Source organism: Suncus etruscus, chromosome 18 (genome assembly GCF_024139225.1).
Source record: "Suncus etruscus isolate mSunEtr1 chromosome 18, mSunEtr1.pri.cur, whole genome shotgun sequence".
In the NCBI taxonomy this organism is placed as follows: domain Eukaryota; kingdom Metazoa; phylum Chordata; class Mammalia; order Eulipotyphla; family Soricidae; genus Suncus; species Suncus etruscus.
In genome coordinates, this window is record NC_064865.1 from 34208765 (window position 1) to 34214421 (window position 5657).

Consider the following 5657-nt stretch of genomic DNA (forward strand, 5'->3'; position numbering starts at 1 on the left):
TGAGGAATCTGCTTTATTGCATCTCGTGTGCCTGCCTTACCTTGGAGGGGTCACCTTAATAATTAAAAGTTTCCAGAAATAGCTTGGGAATCCAGGATCCTGAATGTTAAGAAACAGGAGGGACCGGGAAGGTGGCGCTAGCCTTGTAAGCGCTAGCATAGGACGGACCTCAGTTAGATCCCCCGGCGTCCCATATGGTCCCTCCAAGCCAGGGGCGATTTCTGAGCGCATAGCCAGGAGTAACCGGAGCATCAAATGGGTGTGTCCCCCCCCCCCCAAAAAAAAAAGAAACAGAAAGAAACCCATTTTAGAGGAGTCTCTAGGCTGCCCTCTGGTGGGAAAACTCGGAACAGCCACCTGCCAGAAGTGAAGGTTCTTGCTCTGTGACTTGTGAAAGCTCTTAAGAAAACCCCTAAAATTTCGTCACACGATCACACTGAGAATGCACTGCAGGGAAAGGACAAGGACGTGGGTCAATTTGATGCTCTCACCTTCATGCTATCCTGTCTTCACCATCACAGGAGGGGAGATTATGTACACGATATATACTCTATACTCTGTGGATGGAGGGTGGGGAGTCCTCAGGGGGATTAGGATTTAGAATAGATTTAACCTAGCAGATTTTTTTTTAACACTTCCCCCTTTCCTCAACTGTTGTTGCTTTAGGGGTTGGTTGTGGTGCACTCACATTTTTGTTGTGAAAGAGGGTTGGGGTGATGAGGGAGCACATACTCCTTCATTCTAGAACTTTCTGGTTGTACACCAAGAGTCAAGTTTCCCAGAAATGGTGCACGCTCGTCTTTCAGTCCTAGTGCTCACACACATCTGGTACACACATCTGGTTGTGATGCAGCCGAAAATTGGTGTAGTCTGAGAATCACAGACAGCAAAGTTGCAAGCACCACTCTGCCCATTCAGGCACCAGCAATTGAACTCTTGGCTATATGCTTATAAATCAGATGCTCAAAGCCACTGGGCTATCCCTGGACCCCTTGTGCTCCCTCTTATGTTTTGGGCACTTGATGGGCAAATAATTAATGATTAAAGGGAGAAAATGTACAGTACTAGAGTCTATGTGTATACCTAGAAAGTCTGAAGCAAATTTGAACTATAAATTGGCTGAGTTCAGAAGTCCCTTGATGGCTCCAGCTCAGGGTGTGCCCCCCCCTCATTGAATTTTTTATCACGTTTTATTGCCATAATTTATATGTTTGTTTCCTCCCTCCACACAGAGCTCCTGCAGGGCAGGGAGGACTGAAACTACTTGGGATTGTCGCCTGCTACCCCACACAGTCAGTATATGCTCAATAAATAAATGATTGTTGTAAAGACACATGAATGAACAAATGAGTGGTTTGACATTTCCCTGCCTCAAGATCTTTAAAGAAAAACAGACAACCATCTCTTCTGTCTAGTCCAAAGGCAGTACTCGCCTGCCCAAGGCTGAGGGCTGTGCCCAATGTTTTCTCAAGGTAACTCAGCTTCTATAATTAGATTCTACCCTGATACTAGTTCTAGGCTCTTTCTATCATTGGCCAAGTATTTATTGATGGCCTGGCAGCTCCAAGGTACTAAGCTATTGTTCTTTCAATCTGTAATCCTATGATAATAGTGAATTCTTGCCTTCGTGGTGACGTAGAATGCAATTGTGTTCCCACCATATTCACTCCCAAGTTAGATCAGCCCAGACTAATGGGAATATACAACATTCTCTAATCTGAATGGATAAAGAGACACAATGGGTTCCTCTGTTGCTGTTCCATACCATTCAATCCCACTCAGTCACACGGTGTCTGGGAGCAACAACACTGTCTATTAATAGACATTGATAAGCTCGATTATCACCTGCCTCCCCCTTCTTTCTCCTACTCACCCACCTGTTCTGTCAAACTGGGAAAACTTGGTTTGGGCCAGCAGCCCTGAGCTGGCCCGGTGATGCATCTTGGACAAATAAATTACCTCTCTTTGCAGTCATTCCTTCACCTGCAAAATGGATTTAATAATAAACTTCACAGAAGAGAAATGAAGTGAGGTTTTTCTGTGAAGGTTTTTTTGAGGGGAGCACCCCTACAGATGCTCAGGGTTTACTCCTAGCTCTGTGCTCAGAAATAACTCCTGGCTATCTTTAACTACATAAACCTGACACCAACAATAGTGACGGGGGGGGGGGGGGGTTTATTGACACAGAAATGACTTGGGTTGGACAACCTTGTATGCCTGGAGCCAAGAGTTGGTCTTATGCCAGAAAACTTCAGGGGTAGGGTCTCCTTGTATTTAGGCCAAAGCTTTTCCTTTCCATGTCCCCCATATTTTGCTGTGCTTATGCAAACAATTGCCACTCTAACACTGTTTCTGCTGTACTTCTTTAACTCTTATCCTTAAAATAAAAAAGAAGAAAAGCTTATTAAACCTTCTGCTAGGCCTTTAATGAATTAACTGGTGATTCAATGATTTTCAAAAATATACTTGCTACTGGGCCCGGAGAGATAGCACAGCGGTGTTTGCCTTGCAAGCAGCCGATCCAGGACCTAAGGTGGTTGGTTCGAATCCCGGTGTCCCATATGGTCCCCCATGCCTGCCAGGAGCTATTTCTGAGCAGACAGCCAGGAGTAACCCCTGAGCAATGCAGGGTGTGGCCCCAAAACCAAAATATATATACTTACTATTGAACCTTTTCTTTCTCTTCCATCTTGTTAGTTTTTCTATTTTCTATTTATTTATTTATTTATTTATTTATTTATTTATTTATTGGTTTTAGGTCACACCTGGCAGCGCTCAGAAATTTTATTCCTGACTCTATGCTCAGAAATCGCCCCTGTCAGGCACAGGGGATCATATGGGATGCTGGGATTCAAACCACTGTCCTTCTGCTTGAAAGGTAAACACCTTACCTCCATGCTATCTCTCCGGCCCCAGTTTTTCTATTTTTTAAATAACCTTGCTTTGTTCTTCCTGAAACAAATGTATTATGATCAATTATGTCAACTATGTGATATAAATAAATTTTTAAAAAATTTAAAAAAGGGGCCCGGAGAGATAGCACAGCGGTGTTTGTCTTGCAAGCAGCCGATCCAGGACCTAAGGTGGTTGGTTCGAATCCCGGTGTCCCATATGGTCCCCTGTGCCTGCCAGGATCTATTTCTGAGCAGACAGCCAGGAGTAACCTCTGAGCACCACCAGATGTGGCCCAAAACCAAAAAAAAAAAAAAAAAAAATTTAAAAAAGGGCCAGGAGAGATAGCACAGCGGTGTTTGCCTTGCAAGCTGATCCAGGACCAAAGGTGGTTGGTTCGAATCCCGGTGTCTCATATGGTCCCCATGCCTGCCAGGAGCTATTTCTGAGCAGACAGCCAAAAGTAACCCCTGAGCACCGCCGGGTGTGGCCCAAAAACAAAAAACAAAACAAACAAACAAACAAAATTTAAAAAAAGAAAGAATGAAAAAACTCCTGGCAAGCTTACGAGACCATATGGGATGCTGAGGACTGAAGCTGAGTTGGCCCACATGCAAAGCAAATGCCCTACCCACTGTACTCTCTCTCTGGTCCCCCAAGAAGTAAAGTTTAAAGCCAGGCGAAAGCTATTGAGAGACATGGGAGCCAATATAATGTGGAGATTAAGTAAGCATGATATAATGAGCTTTTGATTCTTTGTTTTGTCTGGGAACCATACCTGGCGATGCTCAGGAGTTACTCCTTGCTCTGCACTCAGGAATTACTCCAGTAGTGCTTAGGGGAACCATATGGGATTCTGGGGATTGAATCCTGGTTGGCTGCATGCAAGGTAAGTACCTTACCTGTTGTACTACTTCTCTGGCTCAAGAGCTCTAGATTCCTGCCTAAGTAACAACTCTCAGTTCTCTTATTTAATAATTTTGGAGGAATGGGCTGAAGCAATAGTACAGGGTGTTTGCCTTGCATGCAGTCAATGTGGGTTCAATCCCTGGCATTCCATATGGTGCCCCAAGCACTGCCAGAAGTAATTTTTGAGCATACAGAGCCAGGAGTAACCCCTAAGCACTGCCAGGTGTGGCTCAAAAACCAGAAAGGAGGGAATTAGAAGGATATGTCTAAAAGGTAAGACACTGAATTTGGGATTCAGTGACCCAGTGAATCAGGGATTGTGACCCTGATTCAATCCTCAACATCTCAGATATGGTCTCCTGAATACAGCCAGGAGGCACTCCTGAGCTCAGAGCCAGGATTAGGCCCTGAGTATTACCAGAAATGACCCAGGCAGTCTATTCCTCACAAAGAAAAAATTTTAAATGGAGTTATTTGCTTAGGGGTGAAATAACTTGGAAAGACACCCCCAAATACAGCTAGCAGTAGTATCCTGGTTATCTGCCTCCCACCTCCCAAACACTTCTTTTCTTTCTTCTTTCTCACTAGTTTGAGAAGTTGCTAAGGGCGAATCTGAGAGGTACAGATTTCATTTTCCCTTCATCCCATACCGCTGGATCAGACATGTACTTCTTCTCTGCAGCCCTCAAGGCTATAAGGCATATTCTCTAGGAGAAAATTTTTCACACTGGCTTCTTAGAAGGCCTTTCCTCATTTCCCCAGCTGCCTGTCTACAACATCTCTCTCTTCTCTAGGTTATAAAGCCTTGAACCACCTCTGTCTGCTCTTGGTCAACCAAACTCACATTCATTAATGAATTCAGTCACTCATAAAACACATATATGATGGTTATATTTATGTGTCAACTTGACTGGCTCAGAAAGTTTTACACAGAAAGCTGGTAAAACCTTGTTTCTGGGTGTGTCCAGGAGGATGTTTTTGGAAGAGTTTAGCACTGGAATTGGTAAACTAAATAAAGAGAATCGACTTCATCACTCTGGGTGGGGTCACTTAATCTATGTGTCGAACATGACCAAATTATGGTGGGCCAAGACTGTGGTTCAGGGATGGAGTGTTTATCTTGCAGGCATGAAATTGGATCTTATTTCAACACACCAACACACACACACACACACACACACACACAACTTTTTGAATAAAAATAAACTTTTTTGGACACCACAATCAACCATGCTCAGGAGTCACTGATGCTGGAAATCAAACCAGCGTCAGCCATATGCAAAGCAAGAACTTTAACCACTGTACTATCTCTCTGTCCCAATTAACTTTTTTTTTTTTAATTGAGAAAGGATCTAGGAAGACAGGTACAGGACAGTCTGTACCTTCAAGAGCCTTCAGGCCTAGGAAGTGAGGACAGATGGAACCTGGTTTCAGGCATAGATACACCCAGAACAAGGTGACACAACAGCTTGGGAACTGAAGAGCAAAACTGGTTGGAGAGAGGAAGAGGGCAACCCAGAAGTCCCAGAAGTCGCATGCTGCATCAAGAGGTCTGCGACAGTCCTCACACAGGCGCAGGGCAGTGAGCCCCTTCCCATCTCATCAGCCATCTCCAAGCCTCCTGACCCAGCCCAGAAGTCCTCTTCCAAGAAGTCTTCCCTGACTATTTGAGCTCCCATGACTGAACTCAAGGCATTTTCTACCAGGGCTATTATTTTGGTACTTACTCATATAATTACTTACGTGGCATGCATCCTTGTTGTCTGACACTATTATGTAACTTTGTATGTAAATTTTACCTTCCTAATTATTTAAATTGGGAGTGAGAATGAATTTTTTTGTTTTGTTTTGTTTTT